The sequence below is a fragment of the Gambusia affinis genome, linkage group LG21, assembly GCF_019740435.1.
Source record: "Gambusia affinis linkage group LG21, SWU_Gaff_1.0, whole genome shotgun sequence".
Taxonomy (NCBI): Eukaryota; Metazoa; Chordata; class Actinopteri; order Cyprinodontiformes; family Poeciliidae; genus Gambusia; species Gambusia affinis.
In genome coordinates, this window is record NC_057888.1 from 8,659,117 (window position 1) to 8,676,150 (window position 17,034).

Sequence of the window (17,034 nt, forward strand, 5' to 3'; positions counted from 1 at the left end):
CTTTTGCAGGCCACTGTAATACACAGTAATCTACTCTGATCTTTTTAGTACAGGAATCTGGGCACACAAACGGGCCTGCTTGCATCCAGTCATACAGGTATTTTAGTTTGCAGGTATTCGGGCCTCTATATGGCATAGTGGTATTTGCACCTTTGCTGTTTTAGTGTGTCAGTGTTGAGCGCTGCACAGTCCTATGGATCAGTGCCTCTGTATGAGTCCCTTGGAGCAGCCTCTTGTTCCTTTAACATTCCAGGTACATCCACACCAGCTCCTTCCTGTCGCTCCCCTTGTGTGGCGCTGATTGACAAGCGTCCGCTTCTCTCAGGCGCATAATCAATCTGCTAATTGGTGTCGGAGGGTCGGCTGCTGTTGAAGCGTTCCCTGCTCTTTCTCTGGCTAATTTATCTTTGTCACCATCAGCCTCACAAGGTACGTTAGTTGAGAAAGTTCAGCCTCTGCAGAGCCCTGTCTCCCTCTCGCTCTTGCACACAGTACGCTTCTGTGCTTTGTTAATTTTTTTTTTTTTAAACTGCAATGCATCACACAAAAGAGTAAATGTTAGTCTCACACCGTTTCCATTGGTAACCACGGCTCAGTAGGTAGAGAGGGGGAGCAGGTCAGTCTCTCCGTGGAGGATAATTGGTGAAAACAATGTGCTTTATCATAATTCTCCACAGCAAATAACTCACAGAAGCAGAGAGACTTAGAGAATAATTAGAGCGAAAGCCTCTTAAAGTTGTTGATTACGTTGAATGCAATCCGATTTTGAGCAGATATTCTTAGGAAAGGTTTAAACCTGGCATATATGTGGAAAAACGCACCGCATTAAATGCATGGGGATATCTACAAAGAGCCCAACAGGAGTGTGTATGCCTGCAGAGAGCTGGCTGAGCCCTTGAAAATGCACTTCACATCTGATTTATTCACAGGTCGTTTCTACCCAGGGTGCCAATCAAGTCCTGATTATACATCACTGACTCACTGATGATGGTTCAGATGGGAGCAGTCGTGTCCGCAGGCTCGTTGAGCACACACGATGGATTGCTTCTTTAAAGCACATTAATATCTTTAAATGTGATAAGAGAAATTAATTGTCCATCTGACTCAGTTGGCTGCTACAAAGTTGGTACAGGGAGGTATTAGCAGAAGTGAAAGCAAATTCTCTTCCATGTTCCCTTGAATTGAGGATTAGGCTCCCAGTGCCCCCTGTTGGCCCCCACATCATCTGTTGATCCTCTCACACACTGATCCTCCACATTCATGAGGCAAAAGGCATAAAAATCATAATGTCTAAAATCAGGCCTTCATATAAAATGTTCAATATGATTACCTGAAAGAATAACAGGCTGTCATAGGTTATTTTTTACCATGTTTTTTGGGGTTTTATCCAGATTACTAGCTGATTCTTTTTCTTTTTCCAATCAGAAATGATGATGATGGAATCAGATGGAGGTGGGATAGACAGCATTGAGTAGATACATTTATGTTTCCATCCTGCAAATCTTATTTAAACAGTTCCTTACAAAAATACTGATACCTTTAGAACTTTTCCTTGTGTTCATTTTATTTTACTTTTTCAGTTTTACCATGTATTTAGCTCGGTCCATCACTGGTGCTCATCTTTCTGATGTTTTTGTGTCTCTTTGTTTGTGCCACTTTAATTTTGAAGATTACAAAGATATGTGTAATGAATGAGAAATAAGTAATAAATCCCTGTAGGAAACTAGGGGGCATAAAAAGAAATACACAGTTGTACAAATTAAAGCTTAGCAGCACAAGCCAGCAATATCCTAGCAAAAAAAAATGGATTTGAACGATTCTGGTGTTTTTGATATCGGCCAAAAAAACTATAATTTTCAGAAAATCTTCATGGCTTATGGGTAACGTTAGAATTTCAGCAATGTTTTCATTCTTGACACTTTTACATAAAGGTCAGATGGACAGAGTGCATGACTGGTAGTTGACCTGTCAACAGATTCTCCCACATATGCTGTGAAACTCTGCAGCTCCTCCAAAATTACACAAAACAGATGATTAAAGTATATGCACATAGACACTGTCTAGCTATTATGTGACCTTTGAAGGCAGCTGGTGGCACCAGATTTTATTTATGGGTATCATAATAAAGGTGGGCGAATACATGCCACACTTTTTAGATTTTATTATGAAAGACATTGATCTTTTCACTTCATGATTATGTGCTACTCTATGCCACATAAAATCCCAATAAAACAAATAAAAGTTTGTGGCAAATCAAAATGACTTCAAGTCCACAGACTCTTTTCATGTGAACACACTTCAGTGCTATGAATACTGCGCAGTAGAAGCAGTAGCAGAGCACAAATCCACCTCTCTTTGAGGATGTTCACTGTCTGATTGTCACTCTTTTTTTTTTTTTCAAAGCTTCAAGTGCTGCAGCCAAGACCTCTGTAAATGTCTAAAAATCACAACTTTAACAATGGTGAGATAATCAGGAGACTCTTTATTAATCTTTCAACATCCATTACCTCAGCTTTGAAATTTACTTGTCCCTTTAGTGTTAGAGATATTGCTTCTTATGGGACACATTATATGTGTGTTTGGGGAACCTTTATTATCTAGCATCCATTTTTATGTGCTATGTGATTTCATTTTTATTATGTCCTGCTGTCGTTATGGTCAGACGTGAAGTTGTAGAAGCATCATTTTTGAATGATACAACACAAAGTTGAAGAAGCATCATCTAAACATATTTGTGAACAAAATGTGCCTAAGTGTGTGTTGTGTGAAAACTAATTCCACAAAAATGTGATTATTTCTTTGAAATTTAAAGACTGATGTTTTAAAAATGAATGAATATGTGTTTTTACCCAAAAGGACACTACATTTAGTGTAAATAATTAATCCTATATATTTTTTTCTTTATATGTTAGCTTAGAAACTGCCTCCATTTGTGTCTGCTTGTTCAGTGGTTACTGAAACGCTGATAAAATCATCACACATACACTTGGAAGTGAACTTTGACCTATAGGAGAGTCTTTTTGCAGGTTACCTGAAATGGAGGTAGGAAAGAAAAAAAGGACTCAAAACAGTTGGTTTTGAGGTGCCAGCTGTACTACAACACAAAATGTCCGTCTAGTTTTAATCTTTTGTTTTTTTGTAGTAGTTTGTGACTTTACTGGGTAAAGATTTACCCTCCTAACAAACATCTGCAAGCTGACAGACTGATAATGAGTCCAGTTGGGCTGGTTAGCCCCATCATAGCTCCAGAACATGATCTAAGGTACATTTTTAGTATAATATAACAAATTATATCTAGTACTGCAGTTTGTAATTTAGTTATACATAAGTAACAAAACAAAGTCTTCTGTATTTTTGCACTTTTCAGTGTTTTTAATATTCTGCCAATATCATCTTAATATTTACTTGATTAAGATGATAGCAGCTGCAGAAACTGGTTTATATTACTGGGGGATGTGGGGGTGGATTCTTATCAAATGGAAAAACTTAAAATAGCAATTTTAATAGATTTGTAACAGTCACAGTTCTAAAATTAATCCTTATCATTCTCATCATTCTCACTGTTTGCTTTATTCTTAGCCTCATTCATTATGGAAGAATCATACTTTAACTCAGGTATTTAGGGCTGAAATTTCTGAGTGTTCCTGCTGTGTGAGTTGTGTTCTTGAAGGGGAATAAAATGCATCACAGTCTATTTCTGAATCTGTTTGCTCATCATTAATGAATTTAAACTTGCACGTGATGTATACCTGTTGCTGTAAAGGCATCTGACCACATGTCGGTCCTGAGAGGCCTCTGTCCTACGTTAGACCAGGTGAACTTCAAAAGTGCATTTAAGGACAACTCGCGTACTGGATTCTCTGTGTATGGATATAAATCCATAGTGTGCTTTTTAAAAAATTAGTAAACGACACTAAATTAATTATGACACAAAAGTGAAAGCCAAAGTAACTGATAAAACTCAATCTTTCAGTCTGAGAACTACTCTTTCATTAAAAATGTAAAATATTTTTGTATTTGTGTGTATTAATTTGATAACATGTTAAATGTAGCTTTAATTCACTATAATGCTCAGACAATAAGTTCTAATTACATTACCTGAGAATTGGGAAAAAAAAACTGTAATAAAACTTCCTAATTTATTTGTTGATACTATCATCCAACCTGTGTGTATTTTGCATGATCTTTCTGTGCATGTGAGTAATTTTTCTGTTTCCTCGCCACAATCCTAAAAACATGCTTGTGAGCCAAAAATGGCAGCTACATATTTAGATTTGATGGTGTGTCTGCATGGCTGTTCATATGTCTCGGTCACACCTTTGCCATCGACCCCTGCTTATCTGTGATCCTGAAGTGAATGGTAATTAAACTAATTAAAATGGTAATGAAATTAAAAGGTTCACAGCATATAGAGAAAATGATAAATTTATGATATTTATTCTGAACTATTGCAAAATTTTGCAAAGAGGACAGAAAAATCTTCAATTTCAAAATAATTACAAATAAAAATCGGAAAATTTGGGCAGAACTCTTCTTCACTCTTGCACCCTTAAATACAATGCAGTATTACTGTAAATATATTCTAAGAACAAATTTGCTGCCTAATAATTATATTTTCACACGAAACAATATGAAGCACCATAAACCACCTCCAGCAACCCTCAAAGCACCTTGGATGAGTCAGCCTGCTGCTCTGCTTTCTGCACTGGCCTGCTGTGTGTCACACTGCACACTGTTTCAACTGTGACCCAGACATGCAGACAGACAAACAACCTGATAGGGACCAGCGCAGCTGACACTCCTAGTAAGAGTCTGTTTTTGCACCTTTTTGTCTAGGATTTAGTCTAAACCCGAGATTTAGACTAAATCTCAGATTTGCCAAGCTTTTGCAGTGATAAAACTTTTAGCACCTCTTTGACTCTCCACGTCTGCCTGTTCAAACGGTAACATCTCACTCAGTGCCTCCGTATTTAAGGAAAAATACTTTGAGGATAGTAAATTTGATACATTTTTGAGTGCTGAGCTCCAGTCTGGTTGGCAGCCTGGACAATGTAGCGAGTGGGTGAGTTTTTGCACACCAGCTTGTCAGTTTTCAGGGAGCTTCGCAAGTAGAGAATTTTTTCCCACCGTTGCCCTAACCTTCCTTAAAAGGTGCAAAATGTTTGGATGAAACTCCTATGCAAAAGTTTTCAACGTGTAATTTTCAAATAAATGTGAGGCGAGGTTACATGAGAAACACAAAAAAGACTGTAAAGTGGGGGAAGCACCTTTTCTGTAATGACATAAACATCAATTTAAGGCGCCCTAAACAATCATCAATTTACGCTAGTATTAAATAATAAAGGCCCTGAGCAGGATAATCTGCAAGCTGGGCAACAGTACAATATGCTGCCACCATCTCCAGTGGGAGCAGATGTACGTTACCTCGTTTCCTGTGCTTTTGATCTGCAGACAGAAACACGTCTTCACAAAGCTGAAACATAACGTACGATTTGAGATTATGTTCAAATATACAGGGCACTAAAACAGTCTTCAGTTCACTGTTCAAACACCTGTGCTGTCTGCTCTGTGATCCCCTCACCTGTGATCTAAGCCTTTTATAAACCTTCAGCAGCACACTGGAAAGAAAGGTGAAACTCCTCCCCCTGAGACTGACGGGGCAGACGTTTTTCTGAGGCAGTAAAGATAAAGGATGAGGAGTTTCCCACCTGTCGACAGGAAATGAGTTTGAGTTTGTTTAAAACCAGAGCAGCCAAACATAGGTACTTTTTTAGACCTTGCAGAGATCAATATGTAATAGGAACCGAATCTTGAAAAACGACTGATATAGCAACCGAAATATGTTGCTGGGACCTGCTAAGACATGCCCCAGCAGCCCACCTTCTTTCTTCATACATCCCACCAAAAGTAATGCTCCAGTTCCTCGTTTGTACTTCTGAAATGTATTTAGGGCTTGGGGTTTTATTTGCGGTGGCAGGACAGGATTAGTTTGGGCTTACCGAGCTGTGCACAGACGGAGCGAGAAGTAGAGGCAGCCTTTAGACTTTGTGAACTTTGGTGGAGAGTGAAAGAATGTGCCTCGCCTCAGCTTGTGAATCAACAACTGCGGTGAAAAACATGCGCATTATCTATCATTTCAAACTTATCATGCTTTGTCAAGAGCACTTGTAGACTGCAGTTGCAAGAGTATTTCCAATTCTTGTAAGTGAACAGCCACAAACCTCCATGTGTTTCACTGTGATTTTAGATTAACACAAAGAGTTTGACTGAAGGGAAATGAAAATATTTGTAAAATATAAATATTTTAGAGAGGTATGAGAACCAGCTTTCAAGTCTTGCCTCAGATTCTCACTTGGATTTAGGTTTTGGACTTTGACTAGACCATTCTAATTCCCGATTATGCTTTAACCTAAATCCTTCATGTTCGAGGTAATTTTCGTGCTGGAAGATGAACCTCTGCCAAAGTCTAACAACTTTACTTTCATAACTGTTTCTTATCTAACTCCATCCATCCATTTTATTGTGAAATAGAAATAACCAGAAAAATAAAAGCTGCAGTCTTGAAATTGTGATTTCTCTTTTTATTAAGGGAAAAACAACTAACTTCATTTTCATTTTTACCTCTGGTACTTTCTATGTGTAACTTCAAGATTTTGCAGCGTAAGCAAAAAATTGTAAATGAAAATGTTAAAAAATTATTTAGAATGTTGCCTAAGAGGAAACCTGTGATATTTCCTTAAAAAATAACCTGTATTTTTGGTTAGACTTGCTTTAGCTTTTAATACATAATCCTTTTGTTTTTCTGAATAAATTAGTGTGACATCTTGTTTATTTTGTGTTTGATAAAATAAATGTCACCACAAATGAACGTTTGGTCGCAGAGTTAAATTAAGCTGCATGTCTGTTTGTGGTCTTTGCTTTCCTCTCAGTTAAATCGATCCATCGCTTGCCGTACATCAAAGAGGTTTTAATGCAGGTCACTTCAATATAGCCTCTTTTAAGTGTCACAAACAGAAGCCACTGCCATTTAAGACAATTAGACCCTGAGCTCACGTGAGCAATCTGGTTAAACAAATCATAAAAATAGCTACAAGAGTCTAGCTCTTTTATGAAGCTGCAGTCAATGGATTTGGTCCGTTTTATGAATCTTTTCTCAGAAAGGTCCTGCTTGTAAAACTAAACAGACTGAAGACATCTCAGGGTGGATCTTGCTATTGAGGATATGAGGGTATAAGCAAGGTGGAGCTGAGAGCATTTAATATCAGCGTTGGCTCTCTCTGGTCACATGGGAATCTCCCAAGACTCTCATAGTGTCTCTGATGGAGATGCAGAACTTCGCAGCTTGGGTGAGAAAACCTGCCTGAACAAACCAGCACTAGTTGTGCGTTCTACAAATCAAGACGTAAGCCGCTTGCTGAAAGAAAACACCAAGTCAAATTTGCAGTTTGCCACAAATCTTGTATGAGACTCTCAAACGTGTGGAAGATGGTGCTCAGGTCATATCAGAACAAGTTGATGCAAAGCACTCTGCTTGGAGGAAAACAAGCACTGCACACCAACTTGATTTACAACCTCCCAGTTATGAAACATAGTGGTGGCAGCATCATGAGGTAGAGGTTTTTTCAATAGAGACAGAAGCTGTTGTTACAGTGGATAGGAAAAAGCATGATGTTTAATAAAGGACAAAACTGGTTCCAGAATTGATCCTGGAGCAGGTTCACCTTTGAGGACAACTACCTTAAACATTCAGCCAGAGCCTAAATATAGAATGCTTTAGATAAAAGCATATCCCTTTGTTAGAATGATTTCCATACATGCTCTCCATTCAGTCTGACAAAACTAATTTGCAAATAGGCAAAGATTTCTCATTTTTCTCTTCATGAAAAAAGATGATGCCTCCAAAAGCCTTGCATTATTTACATAAAAAAAGTTATGCTACAAAGTAATAACTCAGGGGGAGTGAAAACAAATCCGCCCTGCATTGTTTAGACTTTTATTCATGAAAATGTTTGCAAACCACAAATCACTTCCTCTTGACTTCAGTCTGTTTCCTAAATGTTGATGCTTGCGGGGTTTTTTTTTTAGTAAAATAAAATCCTATCTGTACAAGTAGTTTGTCAACACTGTTAAACTGCCAATATTTCCACTACAGATTGTGATCAAACATCCAGCTGACAAAGATCTGTGTCCATCCAAACCTCTTACAGTAAGATATGAGACTCAGCCACATCAGCTCTTTTTCCTTGTTCCTTCTAAGCAACAACTTTGATCAGCAGCTGCAGTTTCCTGGATTAGTGGGGTCTGAATGAATGAGCAGAAGCGGGAAGGATATAGGTTGATTGCTATCAGCTTTGATTTAACACTAGCACCGAGTCTATCTATTGCATGCCAGCACTTCCTCCTCTTTTGGTTACAAATTGCGATATCTGCTGCAAATCGACCTGAGATTGTTTGAAATCTTATGGAAAACAAAAACGTATTTTTTACCTTGAACAGGAACAAACAAACCTTTTGCCGTCAGTTTGCTAAGAGACGTGATGTTTTGCATTCATAACTGCAACAAATGAGAAAGAGCTGATTGAGGAGAGGAATGTCTGAGCGCCTCGTTATCAGAAATGAAGTGACTCAGGCAGACAGGTGGTTACTGCGGTAGGCACAGGTAGTGTAGTAGCCTGCTAACGGGGCGTGATTGAAGCTTTTCCTGCTGTTTGTTGTGTTCCTATTCCCCTTTTCAGTCAGAGGGGAGTTATTACCATCGCTTTTTGCTGCCCGAGGTGAAATGGCACACACTCGAAGCACTCAGGGCTCATTAGAGAGATAGAATCAGTGTCCTCACTTTAATGAAAGCAAACCCAGAGGAGTTCATGTTGAAGCACATTGCTCATCTCTAAGAAGTATATTTGTACAGCCAGTGCTCTCAGATCACAGTGAATCAGATTGGGGCATTAATCATTTATAATGCTGTTTCACAACTTTATGTCTTCGAGTCATTGGTGGTGTTCTCCAACTGAAGCTCTCCTGTAAGCTTGTAGGTCAACATGTGTTGATACAAGCATTACCAGAGCTCACATTTAGTGTTAAATATAATACTCTAACTGTACTCTTTATGCCACTTTATAACTCTTGTTTTGAGAAAATCTGAGTATAATCAATATGGTGCAACAACAAAAAAGTAAAATAGTAATATGGTTCTATACTTTTCTCAAACTTTGGAAAAGCATGCCTGAAATGTTTCATGTTTCATTACATTACAGCCACAAACGTCAGAGTAGTTTGTTGGGGTTTCATGTGACAGACCAACACGAAGTAGTTCATAATTGTTAAGCTGAGGGTGTCTCTTGATGTGTCCCAGCAATGCCGCTGTTTTTCTTGATGACTGTCCAGTAATGTTCTCTAACAATCCTCTAAACTCTTTTCAGTACAGCTGCATTTATCCTGTGATTAAATTAGTTGCACTGGACCCTAGTTGGGGTAATCAAAATTAGAATGAATATAACTCTTTGCCACTTTTCAAGCGTGGATTTGCAACTGTTTTGAAAACCACAGAACATGTTCTATCTTTTCCAGTACTATGGAGTTTGTATCTATTATGCAAAATCCAGTTGGCAACATTAATGTGTGTAGTTGTTATATGACAAAATGTGGGAAAGTTCAAGAGGAATGACTGCGTTTTCAATTCACTTCAACTGTAGGATATTATGTTTAGTTATGGGTTCCTGCCATTGGAGGTTTTTTGTTGTTGTGAGGGTTTTAATTTAGGCAAGAGTGTAAAAGGCAGGAGTTCAAATGAGTCTTTTTTTTTTTATAAAAAGATTGTGTTATTCTTTGTTTTTAATTGACTACGTTCTACTAGTTTTGCCGCTTATTGTCACTGATGATTTGGGTGAGAGTTTGCTCTTCACTCAAGGCTTCAAATTTTTTTTTTACACAACAAAAGCCTGGATTGTAAATTTTAACACTGAAAATATGAAACAGGCCATGCTAGTTGTTCTAACAATGGATGGCTCTGATTCATAAAGTCACAATTCAGTTTTATTTCTGATTCAATTAAATATTGATTCATTCCAAGCATGCCAAGTCTATGTGGATATAAAGGGGAACAGCAAAAGGCTTTTGTTGCCATGGGAGAAAGCTTCACATATTTGGAGGAAAATTCCTGCTTTGGCTCTTTTATTATGAAGGTTTGTAAGAGAACTTGAGGTGGAAGATAAGAGGAGGGAGGTGAGGTAACATATTAATCTAGACCAAAGACAAGACAAAAAAGAAAAAAACTGGCTAAAATAGGTTAACCATAACACCAAACACTGCTGTAGATCTAATGACTGTGATAACCACTGGAAAAAAAATCACCCATTGCCAAGTTCAAGTAACCAATGTGTGCGGAACTGAGATTAGTGTCATGATCTGCTGTCCTGCTAGAGTTTGCCAGCAGAAGATGGATACACTAATGACAAAAAAATAAATAAAACAATGGAACTGGTCTGTAGTAATACCCAGATAAGTTCTGGTGTTTAAATTATGCTCAACTGGTACAAAAGGGCCAAAAATATGCCAAAATATTATGCGCCACACCATCACACTACAGCCATCAGCCTGAAACATTGAAAAGAAACAGCATAATCTCTGAACTTAAAATGTGTGAAACCAGGTGGTAATTTTAACATTTCCAAATGAATCTATGTAGAAGATGGACCTGGAGAGGTCTTCTGCTGCTGGAACTATCTGGATCAAGGTTCAACTTTGTGCATTCAGAGATGGTAGTGTGTACCCTGGTTCTCTAACATCTTAAACAAGTCCACTCTTCCTTGACCTGAGATCAACAGGCATCATTGTCAACTACCATGTTGATGTCTGGACTTTTATTGAACCATTACAACATCTTGATTCTTCTCTTTTTTTATCTATTTTGTTTTCAACTTGCCTTTAAGTTTTGGTAAATTCTCCCGATAGTGAACTTCATGTCATACCGATAGCCTCTTGCTTGACTCCAGAATAGTGTGTGTTATAGCGGAGTGCTTTGTTCATGCCACAACTAAACAGTGGTCAGATCCTGGGACTGCAAAGTGTGTAAAGTGTGTGTCTACCTGTGACACCAGTAGTGTGAGAGTGAAATGTCTTTTTATATGCTGTCTCTGAACCCAGTCTTGTGTATCATGACCAAACCTAAACATACCTTGTTCTCATCTACAGGACTGATATTGTTCCAGAGGCTTTGTGTTTTACTCAGATGTACCTTTGTAAGCTAAAATTAGCATGCCATATTTTTAGTTTTTGCTTAGTCTTTGAGTTTCAAATTTAAGTGTTTCAAAGCTGACTTTTGGTACTTTCATGTTTTCCCTTTTCTCAGTGTAGAATGATGTAATTCAGATTGTTTGGAAATAGCCTAAGAACTCTTGAGAGAGTGTCTGCAGCAACAATGCCTCTCTAAGGTCACTGCTTATGTCTTTCCAATTTGGCATTATGTTAACACACACACACACACATGTAAGCTCCAGATCAGCAAAACGGCCAAAGGTTGTACTTTTAAAGAAGTGTGTTCACCTGTATGATTATTATTAGTAATAATCATATTACTACTATTACTATTACAGTTCCACTAAGGTCTAACTTTGCAATACAACACACTGATTTTTTTCCTTCTCAGCTTACAGAGTAAGCTCATGGGGTTGGCAATGTTGTTGTACTGAATGACACAATTTTAGTTTAAGCCGTTGGACAGGTGGGCCCAAAATTGTTTAAAACATTGGTAGTTAGAAGTGTCTGACTCATTGTCTGTAAAGTGACTTTGACCTGTGAGTACAAAACAAGCTTTTGTAATCACCACTCCACCACTGTGCTTAAAGAAAAGTTTTAATATTATGGTGGCCTAAGACCTTCACTTTGATGATTTTTGCGCAATTGCCATTTTTCCAGAAGTCACTGTCATCCATGTAACAACTTAGATATATAGCAATAAGTATCACATGCTTGAATGCTTCAGCTGAGCAAAAAGTTAATACAGTTTCCTTTCTACAAGTGGTCACACCTGCTGTTAGGCACTGGATGTTGTTCATTACATAAATGTGCCTGGCTGCCTCTTTCATTCTTAATTCTTATAAAAGCAGCAAGGGTTGATTTACTTTTGCAGGACTGTTGCATTTTGGCCTACCTCGATGCTCATTTCCCAATTCGATCATGTCCACAAATGACACCAGCAGTAGCCTGGGTGGTCTGCCTGTTGACTTCTTGTCTGAGGAATCTGTCAGGATCAAGGTCTGACTGAGTGTATTTATGCAGACAGCAATAAGACTGCAAGGAGAAGCTCCATTTCTTTTTCACAGATATATATATATATATATATATATATATATATATATATATATATATATATATATATATATATATATATATATATATATATATATATATATATAAACACTTTGTTTAACATTACATCATGCAGGTTTAAAAGAAAATTGCATATAGCCTCTAAAGGTATATTCCGTCATACATTTTTGCGCATAAACACAGAGGCATAACAGTAACAATATGATGTTGTTTATATTGTCTGGTGACTTTTAATACAGTCAGATTTAAAAATACTGATGCATAGGTCCCTCCCTTTTCCGTCACCATTGCAAAAGACTGTGATGGTGTTGCATTGACTCACCTTGAGCTCAAACACCAGCCCCCTTTGCTCTGTGCTCTCTCAGTGCTCCTTCCCCTCCCTCAGAGTTCACCCTGCCCTGCAGTTCAAAGTGGTTTTGCCTGTCTAGCCTTGGCGTTTAATGTTTAAGTATTGGGAGCGGCTGGAGAGTGCAAATAAAATGCCTTTACAGACTCCGGGAGAGCTGTGATTCCAAATACAGTATTGTGAAATTCCCATTGTAGCTCACGGATTAGCTCCAGGGCACCTGTATCTGTTGGGCTGGATTGTTACTCACTGCTTCCACATAATGCTTTATGCGTGCGACTTAGATAAACCATTGAGAGGACGGCCATTCACACATTATTGCCGGGACAAAAGAGGACACATGTTCGTGGGATTGGTGGCTACCTGCCTGTGTTGTAAACGGTTTGTCAAATGTTCAAAACAGGATAAAGGTCTGAATGTTAACTCCACCTGCGAGCGAGAAAAACCCACAATGAATTGCGGTTGGGCCGGCTTTCCTATTGACTGACAGAAAGGAAACCCTATTTGCAGTAAAGGGAAAACAGCACAGCAGCCTGACACTGCTTAAATGTTTTGTGCGTGATTATTCCGTAGTCCTAATCCGTCTAACAATGTTACAAAACATTCAGACAGGAGGAGGCTTTAAGCAGTAATTGGGGGGACTTATTCTGGTTAAACTCCATCAAACACTCCTGGTTGCATCTAGCTTGTGCTTCATGAGGACTGTGGTTCGAGAAATCAAACATAGGCGTGGATTTCGTCTTAGCAACAGCATATCTATTAATTCCTTTGAATGTCAAGATGAAGAGGGAGGATTTTTAAATGAAGGCAGCACAATAGCTGCGAGTATTTCTTAGCGGAGGAAGCAGTGCAGGTGAAGTCTGGAGGAAAGAGAGACACAAAAATGGCAAAAAGTGATTACTCACTGTGCCTGAATGGGAAAGGCTTAACAGACTTCTTAATATGAATTGTGTAATTGAAATGACCTCAATCCCATCCAGACTACATCATAAACAGACCTGACATTTGATACCATATCTAACCCTAATGAGAATGTGAATGAAACTGTGATACAATACTCAACACTGAAGGAAGACATCCCTAAAGCACAATCTTGCCACCACTATGTTTCACTATGGAGATTGTATGTTTAGAGCGATGTGAAAAGCCCTTCCTTCTACATGTTTACTATACAGGTGGTGCCTAACGGCAAACAAAGTTTGTTAATTTGCTATTAATGAACTATTTATTGAATTGAAAGTTTGTTTTATCAATTTGTCCTTCCAACTTCTCCACTGAGGCCAGATTTGTGGAGTCCATTACAAATAGCTATCCAGTACACAGATTTTCCCACTTGAGTTGTACAGAGGACCCCCAATTTCTCGGGGGACTTTGGGACCACAGCTGAAATTTGAACAGCTGAAATCTGTGAATATTTGAGATCCCCTCTAAAAATGGTTGCCACTACCTATATTGAAAGTTTAAGCACCAAATATACCTTAAGATGGATTAATCTGCACAGTGGAAACTGTCTATGCCCTGCGACAGACTGGCGACTTGGCCAGTGTGTATCCTGCCTCTCGCCCAAAATATTCGCTGGAGATGGATGGATGGATGGATGGATGGATGGATGGATGGATGAAAACTGCCCACACATTGCTAACATCTGCAGTCTTCCTTGCCTCTTGTAGATATAGCCAATCAGTGCCAGGGAAAAGAAATGGCACTCTTCAATTGGCTCCTTGACAAAAAAACTTGTCTGGTAGTATTCTGCCAAGCTATTTCATCTTCCCTAGCTGCATTTTCTTTAGAATATTAGAACTTGTGAATTTTCTGCAAATAACTTCCACTCAGCACAAACAAAGTTGCCAATACTTCACTGTGAATAAGGAGGGATTGAGTGTATACCTCTGTAGCTCCTCCAGAGTCACCATGACAACCTTATCTGCTTCGCTTTTTTCATTTCCAAAAGATGGCTTGAACTGTGCCCTGGAAATGTTATTTTATAACCTAAATCTGTTTTAAACTTTTGTGTGCTGTCTAGTAACAGTGTTTTAATTTGGGTGTCAGTGCATTCCTGCTTCTTTAGATCTTTATTTTTAAGTAAAAATTTAAATCCACATTTCAAGCTACATATCATTTCATCATTGATGAAATCATGTTGTTTTAAATTGTTCCTTTTGACAGTTAAAGAAAAGAAAATGTCTACTATAACTCTCATTTACCAGATTGTCTGCCTGCAGAGATTTCCTTTGCTTTTAGCTTCTAACTGCACCCATTTGGCGCTGCCATAGACCAAAACTAAACACTAAGGTGTAATGTTTGCAAATATTCTTTGCCTAAGGTCTACCTGAAAGATTCTTGGTTTCCTCTGCGGGAGAAACTCAAGTTCAGACCCATCAGTGCATAATTCATTGCGATTTCTCCATAATTCATTTCATTCTGCGTCGCGTTTTGTCACTCGCTTAATATACAAAGAACCATCTTTGGCCTATAGTATTCATCTTATCATATGTTTTATTTTGCCTGACAGGCATTTTTATGATTATTTGTACTGAAGAAAACTTCTGAGGTCCACCAGGCAAAACACTGGCTATGGTGCCCCCAAAACTGCTGTGAGCCTTATGTTTGACTAGCTCATCTATAAAACCAACTATGGAGGAGGACATATTAAGAAAATCCGTCAAAACACCCAAACTGAAATCCACCACTGGAAGCATTTTAGGATTATACAGTAGTGTGCCAGGTGCACACGCCATCTTTTGGCCAGGAGCTGATGATCACGATCTCATTGAGCGGCAGGTTGTCTTACCCCCTCTGCTTCCCACAAGCCTGGCACAGGCTTGAACAACGCCAGACTGGAGGTCAGCCAGAGCCTGCTTTAATGAGACTGAAGCCACACCAAAGCCTGGCATATCTGTCCTCACTTCAGAGCGAACGTACCACACAGTCTGTGTGATGAGAGCCAACCTTGGCCCCGAAACAGTCCTCTGCCTGTAATTACTCTTTGTTATGAGACAAATCTTTTTTTTAATACCTGAAACTGTTTTGAATATCTGTTTTTGTCTGAACTCATGTGTCTTGAATGCAGTGAGGGTTTAGGATTGACAGAGTGAAGCTATGTCAAACAAGACTTAATTGGTTTTGTGTTGGGTCAAAGCAGCTTTTCTATATTGCTGACTCATGAAGTCTAGTTGAATACATAAGACAACATTACAGGTGCAAAATGGAACATGATTATGTCTGCACTCCCCCGCCCTTCATCTTTACAATAACTTTCAAAGATATTTAAATCCCTTGTACTTTTCCACAGTTTGTCACATTATTTGCAACATTCATTGTATTTTATTTGGATTTGTGAAGTTGGAGAACAATTAGGTGTTTTCTTTTTTTACTTCCCTTTTCTACAAATACAAGCCTAAAAAGTGTGATATGCACTTGCATTAATCATCCTTTTCTCTGATAGCCCTCTGTTATTTAATCTTGGCAGAAATCAAGCTGTTCTATGAATGTCCCAAAGGTGTGTTTGAGAACTTCTGTCAAAAACATCTTCACAAAGACCAGGGAACACAGGTCAGGGAGAAAGTTCTGGACAAGTTTATTGACGGGTCAGATTCCAAGCCTTGAACATCTTCCTGAGCAGCGTTTAATCACTCATCTGAAAATGTGCACTGAAAGGCACAACTACAAACCTACCAAACATGATCAATTAAAGTGACAAGCATTAAGGCAGCATGGTAACTATGGGGATATTTTTGCATCACTTGAGACAGAGAAGCTGCTCAGAGTTCATAAAGGAGTAAAATCGTGAACTAAAACTTGTGTGAAAAGATGTGAAATTGAGATAAAGGTTCACCTTCCTGTAATTGCGTGCCAGTTTTTTTTTTTATTATTTTCACTCGTAAAAAACTGGACAACATAGATTATTATTCTTCCACTTCACAGTTATGCCCTGCTTTGAACCGGTCGAGCAAAACAGTGGATATCTTTTAATTTTTATGTTTTAATACGTATAAGTCTCATCTTATCACCAAACCCACTCATTCTAACGCTCTTTGGAGTTGAAGGTGTCCCTGATTAATTTTTCAATAGGATCTAAGACATAATATGTTGGGTTTTTTTTTTTTTTCTGTTAGTCTGTCTTGTTGCTTGGATGCGTAAAATGGCGCACAGCACGAGCGCACCAAAGATCTGATTCTTTCGAAAACATTTTGACTATTTTTCGTTAAAATCATAACATTAATTCAAGTAAGTTTACTGGAATCTCATAAGACTTTAGATTATCTAAAAGTGTCATCAATGGCATTTTTGCGCAACTTTGCGCAAAGGTTTTATGTTTTGTGGGGGTTTTTTTTGTTTTGTTTTGTTTTTTCTTACCAAGG